The sequence below is a fragment of the Anser anser genome, assembly GCF_964211835.1.
Source record: "Anser anser genome assembly, chromosome: 9".
NCBI classification, from domain to species: Eukaryota; Metazoa; Chordata; class Aves; order Anseriformes; family Anatidae; genus Anser; species Anser anser.
Genome location: NC_139729.1, coordinates 21,530,024 through 21,548,667, shown reverse-complemented (window position 1 = coordinate 21,548,667; position 18,644 = coordinate 21,530,024). Strand labels below are relative to the sequence as shown.

At 46.7% G+C, this 18,644-nt stretch overlaps 1 protein-coding gene and 1 long non-coding RNA gene across 16 annotated transcripts in view; one reads left to right on the top strand and one right to left on the bottom strand.

Moving 5' to 3' along the window:
• LOC310904071 overlaps nt 1-10,365 on the bottom strand; it is a 60,917-nt gene extending 50,552 nt beyond the window's left edge. For 4 of the 8 annotated variants that reach the window (XR_014588015.1, XR_014588016.1, XR_014588017.1 and 1 more), the window contains exon 1: nt 8,862-10,293. This is a non-coding gene — a long non-coding RNA (uncharacterized lncRNA). Of the gene's footprint in view, nt 1-8,861 lie in introns of all 8 variants that reach the window. The other 4 variants (XR_014588019.1, XR_014588020.1, XR_014588013.1 and 1 more) reach the window with 3 other exon arrangements.
• Nucleotides 1-18,644, top strand: part of LOC310904070 (calcium-activated potassium channel subunit beta-2) — a 129,991-nt gene that overhangs the window by 86,454 nt on the left and 24,893 nt on the right. Inside the window, exon 1 of one of the 8 annotated variants that reach the window (XM_083848279.1) lies at nt 278-1,711. The exons of the other annotated variants lie outside the window; for them this stretch is intronic. The gene's annotated coding sequence lies outside the window, so the exon portion shown is untranslated. Of the gene's footprint in view, nt 1-277; nt 1,712-18,644 lie in introns of those variants that run through there. 8 annotated transcript variants of the gene reach the window in all.

The following is an 18,644-nucleotide window of genomic DNA, read 5'->3' as shown; positions in this document are numbered from 1 at the left end:
TTGCATTGAAAATGAGCCTGATTGTCTGAACCCTCATTTATCAGCATCCGTTCATTACCACCCGTATCACTCAGCAAACCGAGGTTTGAGCTCTTCAGGCTGTGCTGGTGGGGGTAATGCCGTTATAGCTGAGCTTTTGGCCACGTCTGAGTAGGGATGGATTGGAGGACCTGAACCTGAGTCTCTTCTGCTCAGATGCCACAATGATGCCACAATGCTTAATGGGAAAAGATTTTGCCCCAAAACACTTGTGGTGCATGACAGCCCACAGCCAGCACTGCAGGCAGAGGTGGTCGAGTTCCAGTGCTGAGCCCAAAATCCCCTCACTTTGAGGGAAGTGATGGGTAGATAGAAGCACCTGACAGACCCAGTTTTGTTGCGTTTGTTAGAGGGATTAGTGCTGCAGGACTCAAAGGGCATAACGCCCCTGAGGAAACAGAGAGGGAGGTGGTCCCTCATTAAACACCAACACCATCTCCGCTGGGGTTGTTCGCCCTGCAGATGGGGTTCCCGAGAAATATGGGCTTCTGGTAGAGGCAGGGCAGCCCCTTCCCCACCTGTGCCACTGCATGGAGAGGCTGCTTCCCACACACATTGCAAAATATCCTGTACAACCACATGCACACAAGGCATATGTCTCTGTATGGCATAGCTCCTCTTCCTGCTCTTGCTGTATTTTATCTTTAAGTTGGGAGAGCTTTTTTGTAACAAACCATCAGAGAGGAACAGCTAGTTACCAAGGAGACTCTCTGATGAATCAGAGACTGACTGGTATAAGATCTAGATGGGTTGTAGCTTCTTAATTCATTAGACCTCACATTTTAAACAGGGGGAAAAGATCCTATCGCAGCTATGGATCATGCATTTCTCCTGCTGGGAAAAGCAGCTTTTATTTTGGCCATAGGAGCAAACAGCAAGTGCACAGTGTAGGACAGCAGCAAGCGGACTGAGGCAAGCAAGTCTCTCTGGCACGCTCTCAGCTCAGAAAAGCAAACACCACCCAAGGACAGAGCAGTCTGGATGGAGGTGACGGAGGGAAGGGCTGGAAAGCCCGTCATCACACCGCCAAGGAGGCACGGTGTCAGGCGAGCGTCGTAGCAGCAGCAGCACGGCTGCTCCGTCACAGCCCTGGCATTTCTCAAAGTAGAGATCGCAAGCGAGGAGTAACTGCAGGAGCGGGGCTGCCCCACCACCAGACACTGCTGTGAGCCCCCTTTTCTGCCTAAGCTCCGCGGTTTTCTTCCAAGGAGCAAGCAAGAATGAGGCATCGCCTGCAGCACGCGCCCTGCCCCGGTGAGCACCATGCCCCAGGGCCACGCGAGGAGCCTGGGCAGAGCAGGTGGGAAGAGGGGCTTCTGCAGGCACAGGGGCACCAGAGAGCTCCGGGGAGCAACGTCCAGAGACAGGAACCCTGGCTTTTCTAGGCTGACTTTATCCAGAAGGTCTTCTCACCCGCTTCCTTCTGGCAGCTCATCTCCAAAAAGTCACTGAACGCTGGTGCTTTACCTCTACGCAGATACAAAGCAATTAAAACAACCCAGGAACTGTGAGAGCAGCAAGAAATATCTGGATACACATTGAGAACTACACAGAAACCTCCAGCTTGCACACAGGCTGCTGCTTTCCCAAAGGTGGAAACCACTGAAGTAGACGATGGGAAAAATCTTGCTGTCCCACTGAACTCTCTGCTTTGGGTACTGCTGCTGCCAAGGTAAAGCTGGTCATCGTGGGGCGGCAGCCGCGGGGCACGGAGAGGTGGTGGACGTGGGGACAGTGCCAGGGAAGGGTGATTATAGCATGTGTTAGAGCAAACTCGGGCTTGGCAGCTCAGCATGCCTTGGAAAAGGATTTCCTAGAGCACTTCTATCTGACAAGCAGCAGGCACGAGCCGGGCTGCAAGCCGAGGATTGGAGTGAAGGACATTCTGCAGGCAAGCAAGTTCAAGTGCTGGCTTAGGATATGAATTACAATTGCTTGTCTGAGGAATTAGCTGTTGGTAGCATTCATGGGTTGGAGTTAAAGGTTTCGGGTAATATTTTAGCCATGTATATTGTAATACTCTATGGGGGGGACCTGCTAGAACACCCTGTGGATCTCTAATGTGGAAAGTGAAATAGCCCTGAATGCACTGAGGCTGAAAACAGCATATGGGATAGGGAAGTGGCACAAGCAAAACTTTGTGGGCAGAAAGCTGCTTTTGGCACCATGACAGAAGTCATCAGGAAGTCTCTGGCTGTAGCTGGCAGGGGATAACTCATGGCCAGCCCCCCCAGCCCATGCATTGGGCTCAGCCCCCAGCTGTGCAGCACTCCCCCTCTGTGCTCCTCAGCCAGGCCAGGGCAGGGCAATTACAGGTGTAGCAGCAGCAGCAAATCAAGACAAGCTGCCAGCTCCCAGGTTTCATGGGCTTCATGTGCTGTTGATGCTTGTTTAACCTCATATTGATCTTCATTTATTTTAGGGTGAAAATGAAAGATTTACTTATTTACATTTAAAGTGACGAAGGGCTGAGGGAACAGCAGCTGCACACAAACTTCCCAGGGGCAGAGCACAAACTTCCGTGCACACCTCAGCCTGCACCACAACGGTGCTGCTATCCCAGCCACAGGCTGATCTGGCTGTCCATACTCCACAGAAAGCATTGAGTTTGGGTTTTTTGAATGCATAGAGGCAGCTACTAGAACAAAGCCATATCTTAAACAGGGCCTTTAACGCAAGGACAAACAGGCAGGTTAGGGACTTACAAGTGGAGAAACTGCGGCAGTGAGCACTCAAATTGAATAAAATCCTACAGCTAAGCAGAAACAACCACCAGATAGGAATGTAAGCATTGATTTCCATTGTTTTGCACTGGTATATATGTGGAGTGCCTGGGAATTCATTGCTCTGGTGACCATTGCTTTGCCCCAAAGCTTCTTCCTTTGGAGTTCGATTTGTCACCACTAGCATTCATCTGCTGTGTAAATACCTAGAGTAAGGTACTGCTTGCTTCCGCCAAGCTGTGGTGCTTGGCACAGTATCTGATGCCATGGTACTAAACTGGCATTAAAACATGAGTTGTTACATCAGTTTTTGTATTTTAGCTTTATCTGTAATTTGCTCTGGACCTCTGCATGTGCATATTCTTGCACAGCATTTCTGAAATCAGTTATTCTCTGCACATTTAGCTTCTGATGCTGAGCGCCGAGTGCAGACACTAGGGAAATTTATGAAGCAGCCACACAGATTAGCTCCCAACAGTAATCCACTCAGCCCCACTTCAAGAAAAGCGGTCTTGTGCCAGGAGGGGGTCATTGCCTTGCTGAAAATCCCCTTGCTCACCTGCAGCCCCTGGGCATAGCCACAAAGTGCTACCTTCAGCCATTGACTTGTCCCTATGTTAAAAAAAGTGCTTAGATGGATCCCACATGGCAATTTCCCCATGTCCCCATTGCAGTGCCAAAGCATCCCCTTCTCAGCTGGCCCCCCAAGGGACACTGTGGGAGTCCAGAGGCTACAGCACAGAGCCTGAGCAGTGCACAGAGCACTGAGCGAGCTGGGTTCAGGGCAGGGACTGGGGACCAGCCCAGCCCCTCACACACCAGGAAGGCAAATCCCAGCCCCAGCACAGCAGGGAGGTGCAGAATCCTTCCTGACAACCTTCTCTGAATGACCCAGATTGCATCAATGGGCTCTGGAGGGAGCCTGCAGCCAGAGCTCTTCAGATGGGAGCATAGGACTAGCACCATGGGGCCCCAGAGAGAAAAGCAGCACAACCATGGGGAAGGAAATCAGAAGGCCTCAGCACCCTTCCCACCTTCACAGCTGGTAAATCTCTTATTTCCTTTTTTTTTTTCCCCTTCTAAATGAGCCAGAGAAATCAACCCCTCTCTGTGCCACTTTGCATGCCAAGCACCAGGGTTCCGGAGAGCACTGAACTTTGCCTTGCAGGCTGCTCCTGAAAAACCCAGAGGCAACCACATAGGCTGGAGTATTGCACGTGTCCAGAGTGACCCAACATTAGTCTCCTTTATATTTAAAGATCATTTGGCATATCAGTGTACTGGTAACCAGATGATGCACGTTGTGCCAGCAAAAGGACAGCAGCAAGAAGGAGCCGCCTGGGTTTTGCATGTTCATCCAGAGGTTACAAGCATGGTGCTTGTGACACCCACAAGGAGAAGAGCAGGCAGCAATACTCCAGCTGGTGAAGGGGTCCATGTGAGTGCCCAGAAATGATACAGGGGGGCATGCCAGAAGTTCCCACTCCAATTCAGAGCCTCCCTTCAGAACAAGGCAGCTCTGCAGTGCCTCTCAGGCTGAGCAGTGCCTCTTGGCTCATGTCTTGTTGAAATGCAACAAGCATCCTTCCTTGTGCAGGTGCAAGCCATGAGCACTGTTAAGCTGGGCACGAACCACTTACAGCAACATTGCCTCTTAATAGAAGACACATCACAGTAGCAGCCACACTACAGACCATTAATTTACTGCCAGGTGGCTTGACCCTAGACTTTAATGTGCATTTAGCTAGAGGTCTAGAGCAGAGATTACAGCACAATAGTAGAAACGCACTTTTACAGGAATTATTTTAATGCTAGTTGAACTCTGACAGAACTCCCTGTGGCTCCCGCGTGGCCAGAGATGCACTCATTTGTGCCCACTTACAGGTAAATGCTGCTGGGTGTAACATTTGGGTGTTTACACAAGCAGGCAGAAGGCAGTGATTTCGATAGGTGTTTTACCAGGAATGAAGCAGGATGAAGAAGCACGTAGTTAGAAAGCGAGTTGTCATTTAGGCAAAGCTGCTGTTTTAATACTTAACTACAGATGTCTGAGCTCCTGGTGCAGCTACACAGACACTTTAACCCCTGTGCTTTGGGCACATGCTGGTGCCTTGGGCTGGATCCGAATCAAGCCGCCTTCCCTTAGCACTGCACTCACCACTGAGCACAGGCACAAACCTGGCACTTTGTGCTCAGAAATATCATCCCCCAGCCACACTGCCAGGGGTGCAGGAAGGATAGCAGGCCAAATTTCCACCCAGTGTTAGTCAATTTAACTTCCAGTTTGCTCAGAAGACCCATGCCCATCTCTGAAAGAGGCCACCTGCACCCTCATTGATAAGGTGGTCTTGTTCACTGGTACATTTCCAGTACAGTGAGGCTGCATGCTCTTGCTACTATCAGTAGAGATGGAAAATCACCTTTAATTAGAGCTTTGAACTATCCCACTGTTCTCAGCAATTAGCTCCTGTCCTGGGTTTGTGAATTGAACAGCAGCCCTGCACACTGGAGATGTGGCAAGCCTTGAGAACTGCCCTTTTTCACTCTGCTTCCAATTCTTAACTCTGCTGCTGGCGTGTAAAGACCAAAGGGGAGAGAAAATGTCTTGCGTGAAGAAAGAATAAAAATCTCAAATTGAATAAACCCAACCATGAGCATGTAGGTAGGACATGGTTTTTTTTCTGGTTAAAACTGAAGTCTGTCTCTGCAAATACTCAGCTTAAGTAGCTCTGAGGTGTGTGGTGTTGACAAGCACTGGAAGTTTCAGCTGCAGGGAAGGGTAACAGAGCATCCCCCTGCTGCCAGCAGGTCTACCAGGTCCCTGCACTGCCAGCTTCCTGCCAGCAATTAGCAGGTCAGCATGAGGCAGCAAAGGTTGCTCCCAGATGGGATTTACCACCAGCACAAGGGCTCAGTGTAGAAAGAACAGACCTTTCTTCCCCTCACCATCTCCAGCCCTTCCCTCTCACTCCCACCCATCCTCCAGTGTCACAGAGCTCTATCATCATTGTCACATCCCTCATCACCCCCAGGTGATGTTCTCCCTCCCCAGCCATCCGAGACATCCCATCTGACCCTGCCTCACTCCCCCCCATCCCTCTGCCCTCCACCACAGGGCTCCTGCCCCCACACGAGCTCCAGAGCTGGCCCTGTGCTTCAGCACCTCGCAGCACACCTCCAGCCAGGGTATGAAAACCATTTAATACCGCTTGTCCAGCTGGTGCGGGAAGTTACACCACTTAAAAATAATTGCATTTCTCACTAGTTACAGTGAAAGCAGACCCCTCTTAATCATCAAGATATGGCCTGATGTGCATTATGAGTTATCAACAGCCCCATAAGTGAAATAACAGATACAAGACCAAAAGCTAAGTCATAAGTGTTCTCAGATGCCCGCAGATTAATCATGTTATATCTCTATAGTAGCATCCAAAGCTTCCCATTCATGCACAGCCTTAAAGCCACAGGACAGCTCCTCAGCTGCAGCTCTGCCCTGTCTGAAGGCAGGAAAGCCAGGAAGGAAGGTAGCTGATCACCTCCAAACACAAGTCAATGGAAAAACTGAAAACCACCTAGAATTTGACTCCTTTTCTGTTCCACTGGGTGGAAGAAAACCTGCCTTCTTGTGTCAGTCCTTCGCAGCAATTATAAGATTGATACTTTTTTTAAAAGCAATTTCTCCTAAGTACACATCCACTCCTGATCTGACTAATGGGCTAAAACTGTACTGTTGGTATTTTTGGAATTGATTGCAAACTCCTGATCCATGAAGATAAGCACCAAGCCCAGCAAAACAAGAGCACAGGTGCTGCTGAGATGGCAATCCCTGCTCAGAGTCTGAGCCTGCAGTTACATGGCCCAAGGCAAACCCACTGCTCCTCCACACAGCACAGATGCCAATTCCTCCCACTCAGGGATTAAGTAGATGGCCACACAGCAGTTACTGACCTGTCTGCATCTCCATCAAGTGCTCTAAGTGCTCAAGCCACAGCAGAAGCAGCACAGCTTCACCTTAATTGCATAAGCACACAGCTTGCTCAAACTCCACTCAGGGTGAGATGCTTTATGCAGGCCCACACTCAAGGATTTAAAGTAGTCTTTAGCCTAGTCACTCTCAGCTGCATCAGTCTCCTTTGCATACATAAGGTGCTTGCCAGCTTCAGCTCCCTTCTTACACCTGCAGTCCAAGTCACATCTGGTCTGTGTTATGCCACTGAGCCAAAAAGACCAGCTAGTGACAAACAACAGAGCCAGAGGAAATAAGACTATTTGGGCAGAAAACTTCACTATAACCCACCACAAAGGATCAGAGAAGTTTAACCTATCCCCTTCAGATTCTCACAACCAGACAACTCAGAAGGGGTAAATCCCGCCAGGGCATGAGAAAGCCACAGCTGTTTGGGAGCCTTGCTCCTAGGAGGGAGCATCACTTCACACCAGCAAGCATCCAACTCGGATGGGCACTTCCTACAGAAAGTACCTGAGAACATATCAGCCACAGACATCAGCCCACAGCTTCCACATGCCAGCTCACTATGTGACACAAATGCACCACTTATCACCATCGTTAATGGCCATGAACCTGAAGGCTGAAATTTCCATTTGCAGCATAGAATACACTGGTCAATAACAGATTCAGCCCACAAAAAAACAGAAGTTCTGACCTGTGCAATGGACCAGTGATAGAAAGACAACTCATTTATTTCTCAGTGGCTTGTAACATCTCCAAAACTGGCAAAATTGGCTCCCTTGGAGTTATACTAGATGAGTTACTGCTGTAGTTTGTCCCAGAACAGTTCCAGCTATGTCATTATACCTGCTGCCTGGTACTACAGACAGCTGCTCCAATGCAGTAAAGCTGATTAGCACACACTTGCTCTGGTAGAGGAGGTGCCTTCATAGTTTGAAGCTCAAGCTAAGACCACCTATATGCTTGGGCTGGGCAGATGACATCCCTAAACATCACCTTCTAAACATCCTGGACGTATAGCAATTGCTGTAAGGAAGGGTTAAGTTGGGGAAGGGAGGTATTGAGGAGAAGGAAAAGGGAAGTCCCTCACCCCATCTGCTGACCACAAGCACCACAGACTGGGGCTCACTGCAGGGCCATGGCCCAGCTACCGCCTCATCAAGGAACTGGCTGCAGTCCAGCCCTCACAAGTGGTGTCAATGGTACATTGTTAGGTGTGCTAAGATAGTGTTACAGAAATATGGGCTATCATTCATCATTGCTGTCAGTTTTATAGGACAAGTGTCACTGTAGCACAGCTGGAGTCTGGTGCTTCCAGGGCTAGCAGGCTCTGGGAAAGCAGGTCAGGTATAGCCTTGTGCTGGCCCCAGCTGGAAACAGGGTCCTCATCAAGTGCTGCAAGGGACAAGTCCCCCAGCAGCTCACATCTCCACCATTTCACACTTTCTCCAAGCTGGCCTTTTCTTCCTCCACTCATTAACTGAAGCCCATGGCTATGCCCTGCTCACACTACGCCTCGGTGACCAGCTTTGCATCCCCTCTCACCAGGCATACAGCCCCCACTCAGCCCCTGTCCCACCTTGTAACTAAAGCTCTGTTCTCATGTTCCAGTTTCCCAGTTTCATTTTCCCAGTTTCAGACCCTTTGTGTCCCACTGGCCTTTCCTCCTCTCGCTGCTCATGATGCTGAGCTGCCCTCACCACAGGCAGCACCAAGCAGCCTCCCTCAGGCAAGATCTTATTACTAAGAGTGGAATTTTCCAAATATTGACTTATTTCAGCCTAAATAATATCACTCTATTGTTATTGCCTATAAAGCTGGCTCTGTTTCACCTTCTATAATACTTCTAAAGCAATTTGACTGCATCAAAGATAACCCATACATAAGAGCAGCAGAGCCAGTCTGCATTTAGTACAGTCCACCAGCTGAACTAAAACCCTGAACCCACAATCTGCTCTTGTTAAAGAGTGATAGGTATAAACCAATACATGCTTTTCTCCACTTTTCTCCCATACCTGCATGCCTACACAAAGAGGAAAGCACATACAGTCGGCCTGACTTGAACTGAGTGTTCAAAGAAGCAATGAACAGATAAAAAGGGAATAGTTTCAGACTACTGGATGCAGTACCTTGGACATACAAATGGTGCTTCCCCCTTGCTTGCAAACATCTTTCCCCATACTACACAGCTTCTCCTTCTTCCGGCCAACACTTCCAAAAGGTGTTTTCTTCAAAGAACCACAACAAGAAGCTCTCCAAAACTGCTTACAGCAAACCAGCCCCCAGTGCTCCTGGGTGAGCATTTTATCTGCTCCCAATCTGGCCGGGATGGTGAGCACCTGGAGCTGATCGCTCTACCTCGTCATACTTCCACTAACTTTAACAGATCCCTAACGACAATTTGTATCATCTGAGCGCCTGGCATAGGCTCCCTGTATTAGTTTATGAGTGCAGGTAGTGTTTTAAGACAACACAGTAGGGAAAAAAATGTTATTTTTACAATTAAGCCTGAAGGCAGGGTAGTAGCAAAAGTTAGCTTGTTTGCAAGCCAACCGTTCTGCTTTGTGATACATAGGTTGTACCTCTGCAGTTCAGGTAGGAGGTTTAGCATCCACTTTAGCCACAACTGCAAGGGACAGTGAGCAGGAGATGGATATTTTGGGTGTTTCATCTGGCTGCAGTTGCTGAGGAGACAGCCTCAGTGACATCCGTGTGCACCCCAGCTGGGTCAGCGGGGCTGTGATTCGAGTGAGGCACGGCTGGGGAGTAAAAGGCACAAGCTTGCTAAAGAATGCCCTCAGCACGTGCTTCCACTTCCAGGTGAAAATATATGTTATTAGTAGTGTTTAATAATAAAGAACATTAGTATTGGGAGATCTACATTAGTGCTGTGGCTAGTAGCAGCGTGCTGTGCGTTAAGAGCCATAAACCCTGCTGTTACAGCTCCCAGCAGTGTTGGGGTATAACTAACATTTGGGTATATCACGTTAAAAACGTCCTGATGATGCAACACTGAGTATCAGCGCTTCCTAGTTCCTCACATGACGCAGCCACAACGTGGGCTGAACCCAGTCTTTCTGAAAGTGCCACCAAGAAGAGCTGTCTGTGCGAGCTGCGTGTTGTGCGAGCCTGCTGCCAGCAGCAGTCTGCGGTCTGTGCGGGCTTCAGTCAGCAGCTGAGGGGCTGAAAAAGAAGCAAGAGGTAGTTGTTTGCTTCCACCCCACCAGTTCTGTGTGCTTACGTGCAGAATGGTAACGGTACGTGTGATACCCATATGGTAGGTACGTGTATTCCCGACCTGTAAATTATGTAGTCCCTCTACGCCCTTAGGCACCTTGTCTCCGAGAACCACTAAGAAAGCCTCTCTCATTTCATTTCTTTATGTTTGTTTCAGTTTATTTATGTGTTGATTCTGTTTCTGCAAATAGCAATGAGTTTGATGCAGGACCAGCTGTTTTTAGGCTATCGTAAAGTATGAATATTACAGAGAGGCCCATCAGAAGGCTTTCATTAATGCTGGCAGATGCTGTACATTTGTACTTAAAGCTCTGTCATGATAACCTCCGAAAGCTTAGCTGAGCTTTCAGAGACTTGCGGGTCTCCAGCATGGCCTGGAGATCTTCTGATTGATCGGGGGAAGATTGGGTGACCAGGAGTCTGAACGGGGACCAGTTCTGCTCCTTGAAATTCACGTCAAACCTTCGAGCTAGGCAGTAGCAGCTGCTTCTAACCCCGGTGTTTTTCTTTGGCAACCTCACAGGCCCCTTGGTTCAGGCACTAGCTGTTCAGTGTTGCCCTGGAATAAACCTGGAACCGATCCCATGGAGCTGGTAGAGTTTGTGCTGAAACAAATGTTAGACTAAGGAATGAACATTCATTGACTTGTGTAATGCTGCGTGCCTTCCCGTAATGCATTTTCACTACACTTTCAGACTTTCAGATTTTCAGTCTGGCATTAATAGAAGAAAGTATCTCAGGGTCAGGCCTGCATTACGGTCAGGCTTTCAGCACCCTCTGGGCCCCTTTTCCTCTTCTCACGTCTGCAGCAGCCACAGACAGCCAGGCCACTGGCATGTGGTTAGCAGCAGATTGCAGTGAGTGCAGCGGGCATCTTAAACCCCTCTGCTTGGTCTGAATGATCTGCCAGGGGTGTATTGAATTTACCAACAATTTCTTCTTGTATTTACCATATTCCCTGGCTGTCTATTGTGTAACTGTTGTGTTACTTTAGGCAACACCTGCCATACATCTTTTACCTTCAATTTTATAGGCCTTGCCAAGAAGATTGCTATATGCTATGCTATGTTCTTCTATTTACTCATATAAGCTGCCTTTTTTCCAAATATCAAAATATTACCAGGTCCCTATATAAATGTCTCTTGAATGTAGAGGAATGAGATTTAATATTGCTTCTCACTTGTCTAACGGGAGGTTTGTTTCTTTTTATGGTAAAATCATTGCTGTTGCAATTTATCAGCCACACAGATATAACAAGCTTTCTGTGTCTTGGATAGAAAACTTCACTGTAAAACCACACTAGGAGAGCTGAAATACCGCTTCCAGGTATGACTGCTGCTTTATGTGCTCTCAAGTTTGGGGTGTTTGGCCTCAGGATTCCCATTTATGCTCCGAATTCTCTCTCAGTCCAAAGCTTGGAAGCTAAGATGAGTTTAACACCCAAAACTACTTCTACTCTTGAGGCTGCAATAGTCCAATATTCCCTCTAAGCAGCATGCAATTCCATCTGGTGAACCTTGGCTCAGATGACTGATAAATTTATCTGTCGCTGCCAGCTGTGAAGCAGCAGGGTGCCTGAGATGAGCATCCGCAGCAGCCACCCACGCAGGGCCAACATGACGTCCTCTGTTTCTGGATGTAGATAAAATTTCATCGGTCTTTTGGGGAGAAGGGGGGGTGTAAGGGTTAATATCACAACAATGCCATGAGCTGTTTCCTGGCCATTCTGCCTGACATGATAGGAACCTTGTAGGAACACTGCTTTTGTGGGATTTCTGTTATTTTTCTTGGAGCAATCTGCAAGAGGATGGCTAATCTTATGAGATGTCAACCACGTATTCTCAGCCAAGGGCATGTAGAAATGGTTTATTTCAGATCCATCCAACAACCAGAACACGCTGAGTAGCTTTGGATGCAAGGATTCAAAGCCAATTCCTCAAAGCACTTCCCAAAATTTTACCCAAGAGCCTCAAATGAACATTTGACCTTATATCCACTGATAATCTTTTTAAGCATTTATCCAAAAAAAAAAAAAAAAAAAAAAAGGACTAATTTCTGAACCAGGACTTACTGAAGATTAACAGCTCTGTATTTGAGCATCAGTGACTTTGAGTGAATTTTCCCTTAACTAGAAATTTTCTCCCAACACACAGCCCCAGGGCCAGCACTGTATCACAAAGGGCCAACAGGCAGCATGCAGTGACACACTGGAAAAGCGTCAAAACATTCCTGTATTGCTTGGCCAGGGACTGCAGGTGACTGTGGCTCAGAAGGGAACCCCTTGGAGCAAGCCTCTGCCTTACCAGCGTCGGTGCCACACGTCCTGGGCTGCCTCCAGAACTTCCAAACAGCTGAACCCAAAAGCAACCTAAAATCACTTGCAGGCTGTGTGCCTCTGTAAGCAGTCTGGCTCTAAAGAGAACTTGTTTTGTTTCCAGACTGTCTTAAAAAGACCCTTCACCTAGCTCTGACCTCAAATCCTTGTGCTCCAGACAGGGCTGAGAGATTGTTCCTTGGGACCTCAGCACTTGTTAATTCTCTTAAAGAGATTACTCAAATCTCCTAAACAAATATCTGACTAGATTTTGGATTAAGCACGGGTGCTAAAATGACCTTGTTGATGAAATCAGCACGATCTAACCACACAAATTGGAGAGGGAAGCCTTGGATCTAACTGTAGCTCAGTAGGTACATGTAGATTTGGGGTTAGACTGTTACAGACATTTTCTCAGGATCCGGGAGCAGCTCAGCAAGGTCTGCATGCAACCTTTTTTGTCTTTGTGTTGTGGCCAGGAGTGAAGCCCAGGAATTGTTTGTGTGCTGAGCGTTTCGCAAAAGCGAGATCATTAAATCAAAACTGAAGCACTTTCAGCCTACATCTCTTCTGGTGGTGTTCTTGTTACTGTTCTTCCATAACACCAGCAGATTTCCCTGCAAAATCTCTAGTGTCTGTAATGGAAACAATTTCAAATCCAGTACGAATTCATAGACAGTTTTCAAAGGAAAAAAAAGTCATTGGAAGGCAAAGCCCATGATGGCTGAAGCACTTAAATCTACATTCATATCTCTTTGCCCAAATTTCAGTTTAATTTACTCATTTGCTAATCCTAATTTTCCAGTCCTGTGCTTACAAGCCTCACTCATGTGGAAACACATTAAACTTCTGCAATTAGCTGCAACTTAGGGCTTCAAAACTCTCGTCGGCTTTGCTTCTCAGCCTGCAGCGTGTAATGGTGGGTTTGCCTTCCTTGTCTCAAAAACATTTTAGATGTGCTTACTGCTCCCTACCTGAGCACTGTGCTCCATTTCGCTCTCACTGGTGTTCATTAGGACAGAAGTACCCCACTTCCACTGAACTTCAACGATACCTGATGCAGGAATGTAGACTTTTCTCAAAGATTTCTTCAGATGCTGTGATTTATTTTTCATTCGGTTTTGATGATATCATATATGAAATATATTTAATATATTTTTAGAAAGGGCTTTGTCACTGTGATGTGCTGCATGGAGAAATAGCAAGTAAATGTGATGTGACAAAATATTGAAGGGGAACCATGTTTGAGACCCTCTTTACTTCTGGCAAATGGGAAGAGCGAGCTCATTGTGTCCGAAGAGCACAGGCTGCTGCTAGAGCAGGTGGCTCGGGGGGGTACAGCCCCACCGCTGCCCCCATCCATCTTCTGCACAGGGAAAACCAGCCAGGGAGGCGGGGGGGGCCAATCTTCCCTGATCCCAGCTGGGCTCCACAGCTTTCTCCTCTGCTCCCCTCAGGGGGATGTATTTCTGTGTGCTGATTTAAGGAGAAAAGCCTTTTTAATCCAGTATCATACAGGCTCAACATATGGATATTTTTCATTTTGAATAAAATATGACTATTAAGTTCTTTGGGCAGGGACTTTGTCCTCCACCGCCTTTACAAGGCACTTAGCACACTGCTGGTATTATAGATGGAAATACTACAAATAACATATTACAGTTCTGATCTCAGAGATCTGTTTCATTGGAAATGTGCTCACAGAGTGTATCTGCACGTTGCGATAGAAAAGGCTCTGATACGAGGAGCTGAGGAGCACTTCCCCAGAAGGCAGTGCTGAGCTCTTCCCTGGAAAAGTTTGGGGTCAAAACCTGTTTTGATGTAGGCTTCCAATTAACCTGTTTTGATGTAGGCTTCCAATTAACTCTTAAGGGTCTTCTTGGTTTGGTTCCAGCAGTAAAATAGTGACATCCTGCACAAGGGACAAAAAGTTTAGCATACAGAGTACTCATCTGCAAACTGGACAAGAGCTGTTTCCTCCTGCAAGGTAGCACTATGTAATAGTTTGAGACAGAAAGACAGAATGAATTCCCTAACCAGTTGAAGGCAAACAGGTAAAAAGGACTTAAAAAAAAAACCCTTGTAGAAAAGAATTTATTATTAACTGAAAAAGTAATTTAACGGAATAGTAATGTTCTCATACCACTGAGCAAATCTAATACCAGCTCTGCAAATCTAATAAGATCTCTGCAAAAGCAGAGAAGTTCAATCTGAAGTGCACTCTTTTGAGTCTGAGGCCAGTGTCCAGTAAGTACAATAGAAATATTACTTCAGCTTCAATACAAGCCGGATCAGGCCTCCACTGAATTTAGACTGTCAGTGGTTGTTATTGTCTCTGCAGAATATTCCACTTAGACTCACCACAGTGATTAAAGTAGCTTCTAATTTCCACAACAATACAAGCAAATTCTCTGTGTGTGCTGCTCTTGCAAGCAGAACATAGGAGGCACTGCCATGCTTGCACCAGAGCCGTCTCCTGCATTAAGCAAGAGCCAAATTGGCCCAGAAAAATCACAAGTGGATGGGACGCAACCACCAGACCTTCTTAAATGAGGTGTAATCGATAGGCAGATCCTTCCACCACGGTAACAAATGGTGCATGAATCCTCACCCCACCCTCCGAGGGATCCTTGAACAGCCAACAGGAGACACAGCACCCATCCTGCAATGGTTATGCTACTGCATTGCCAGCTGTTGTATTTCTAATTTTGCTAATGGCCAAATCATTGTGCTTCAGCCACTTCTTTATTACGTACATCAGCTGGAAATTATCAGCTTCATTACCCAAAGCTCCAAAAGGCTCCATGTCATGAGCCATGTGGAATTCAATGTACATAGAAAAGGCTGGCTGTGCAATGGTGTTTCACAAGGAGCAACTGCTGTGCACCAAGACAAGCTATCTTGGTCTATCATTTTTTTGCAGGTCCCAGCAACATCTCCCGGTTGAGCATTCCATTAACTTTTTCACCCCCTGTTTCTCAAAAAAGCCCAGAGGTAATCTTAATCCCCCTTATCTTGCTACGCTATTATCTTGCTGTGTTTCTGCTGGCTTCACACTGAGATTTTGTGGAACTGTGTTTTCTTATTTAGCCCAAAATTGGCTTGGAGAAAGACAGCTCAAAGAGGTCTTTTCAGAGCAAGCTAGAAATAAAAATTGAAAGTCTTGTTTTGTGCCTGACTTCAATTCAGTATCAGCGTAGAGGGGGGGTTGTCTTGCTGCGGTTTAAGAGAAGGGAGAATCTCCTATTTGAGATGGGAGATTGATTCCTATTAGATTAATCCTGTTAGATTAGTAGGAACTAGATTAGTCCCTTTGAGGGGCCCAGGATGCTCCACACACCCTTTGACTGCTGGGACCCGCAATTATCCCAACCCTGTCAACTCCAGAAAGAACTTCATCATGACACTGGTAGTACCCTTTCCCCTGTTGAACTGAGGGAGTCTTTAAAGTAAAAAGGCATTACTAAACTTAGGCAACTGCAAAATACAAGTAGCCAGGAAGAACATGTACAAAATTCAGTTATTTTTAAATGAGGTTGAAGTCATTTTATGGACCATACATTTGTAATGGCTGGCTATATTAATAAATTCAGTACATAAGCTTTCAAGTTTGAAGCAAGCCTCTCAGTCTGTTGCTTCAGAAAGTGCAATCCAAAAGCTATTGATCTATTTATACAGATAAGAACCCAACAGAGTTATCAGGATCAATGCAAACACTCAGAAGAAGACTCAGTATAACTAATAATAAATAAGTAAAGACCCAGGAAATAGAAATGTACAATTTAAAACTAACTGAAATGCCGACCCGAAGAATAGGTGTTTATGTACATTTCTGCAAATGCAATTCCGAGAAAGGGAAAGAGAGTGCAAAAAGTAAGTGGGTAATTTCAGAGGTGGCAGATGAGATAATGGACAAGCAGCATCCAACTCAAAGGAGATGGGCAGGGGCTAAAAGTGGTGGAAGCAACATAAGATTTTTGATTTGATTTGATTTTTCTACAGAACTTTCAAATTAATTTATACAAAGCAAGGTCTGAGTATTGTTATTGAAATCAAGCCAGGAGAGAGTACAGGAGCAGCATGGGTATCTGCATACACAGGTTTCGCAGGTTCAGACAGTCTTAATTTTGCACCCACCTTCTTGTTTCCCAAGATCAACAGAAGTTTTGACATGGACCCTGTCATTTTTATGAACAGTTTTCCATCTGCCTTTTTTGTCTCTGAAGGTGGGATGGGATGGGACAGGATGGGACGGGACGGGATGGGATGGGGGCAGTAGTTTGGGCTGGCCACCACCACTTGTATTTCAAAGTACTTATCAGCCAGATCATCGATCCAGGATTTGGATGGATGACTATAGGATAGGCGTTGGATCATGCCTATCCTCTGCGGTAGTGTGGACAGCCTAGCTTGAAAACATTCTTAATCCAATTTTTCTTTGAGGCCTGATGAAGACCAAAACCCCCCAGGTGCTTGGTGCTGGGTGTAGCAGCAATGAAAGGCCAGCCCCAGCCCTGGACAGCTCACAACATGCTCTAGTTTTGTTTCAAGTGCTGCCCAGCCAAAAACATCAAGACAGGTTCAGACCAAGAGCTGCCTCACCCATTTTAGTGTATTAGATCTTACCCCCAAAAATAAAGGCCAGTCATGGGAACAGTCATCCTTTGGCTTTAAATGAGGAACTGAAACAGGCCAGTAATCAGGGGAGAAAAGATCACAAGATGTGTACAATTTCATCTCATCCATATTAGTGTACCTGAAAATACAATGAGCTTGCAAAAAATTACAATAATTGTGAGCTGGGGAAAAAAAAAATAGCCTGGGACGCTGGGTCCAGGAAAAGTTCACTGAGTTTTGCCAGCAAGATTCAAACTTTTCCTAAAATAAGGAAATTGGATCCACTGCAGCCCCAATGCAGTAAGACAGACGTGTATCTTATGTTTTGTTTCAGTGAACATCTGATGTGAATCAGCATTGTTTGTACTTCAGTTGGCTTATCCCAGAAATCAAGCACCTCCTTCCCCCACAGGCAGCCTGAGCACACCGGGAAGGCTGGCAGCAGCCCGAAGCTCAGAGCTCCCTTGATACGGCCACCTAGGCACAGACATTGCACACAAGAGGAGAGCATCTGCAGCAACTGCAGAGGCCACAGGACAGTTGCTTTGCTGGTACGAGGCAGTGCAGCCCCACCGAAGGCAGTGTGAGAGGCTCTGAGCTGCCCCGGCCCTGGCAGTCAGCGCCAAGCCAGCAGGCCCGGGTAGTGAGGAAGAATGGAGAGTGGGAAGAGAAAGAAAGAGCTAGAGAACTAGGGAAGGAGAAGAAGATCAGGGAGGGACCTTAGGTTAAAGAGCACGAGATTTCAAAGAAGTCAAGATTTCCTGCTTTAAGATTTGAAGGAGGAAAAAAGTACTTTCACAGAGAAAGTAATTAAATCCTGGAGGTGCTTTTGCAGAGGAGCCAGTGCAGGCAACAATGGAAGATGGCTTCAGCCAGAAGACAAACCAGCTCCAAAACCTGCCAACAACAGGGACCCAGAAGGGTGCGTGAGGTCCCACCGGTGGGTCACAGCACCGCCACAGCTCAGCACAGGTCCATCCGTACCTTCTGTTCCTCAGGGCCATCCCTGAGCACCCATCAGCGGGCATCAGCCAGGGCCTAGCTCTGAATGGGGTGGACCTGGGCTCACACCTAGCACTGCTGCTCCTTAAATACCTTCCAGAAAGGAGAAACAGAGGGCAGGTCACAGGCTGATGTCCTCAAGCTCCACTGAAATCAAGAGATGTCGGCATGCAGCCAAAGGACTGCTGAACTCCGTGCTGCAGGGAGGGGAACGCCACTGGGCTTCAGGTGTGGTCCACAGCACATCGGAAGGGAGAGAGAGAGAAAGAGAGGTTAAAAGTTTAAACGATATTTAGATAGGGAACGAAAATATTGTCAAAAAGTCAATCAGAAGTCTAGATTTAGGCAGATCTGCTCTTATTTAACCTTCAGCATGAGATCAGGTCTCAGCCTTTCTATTCTTGGTAACAGCTGATGAATGCAGTGTAACAAGGTATTAATAAACATCTGCCCAGCTCTTAGATTAGTATGGGGAAGAATTAATGGAGGTCTTAGCACGTTCATATTTTCTGATTATGGCATGACTTTATTTATAGAAATAATAGGGGGAACGGAAATCGTCAGTGACACCCTGTCAATATACGTAATGAAATCCACTCGTTTAATTGCATTACACTTGGCTACAGAGTTGTATCAATAAAAGGTCCTCCTTAGAGCAGCTCAGTGGTCGCTATGTTCTTCATATAAGAAAGCTATTAAGATTAATATTTTTTCAATGAACCATTGGGAAAATAAGTCCTCT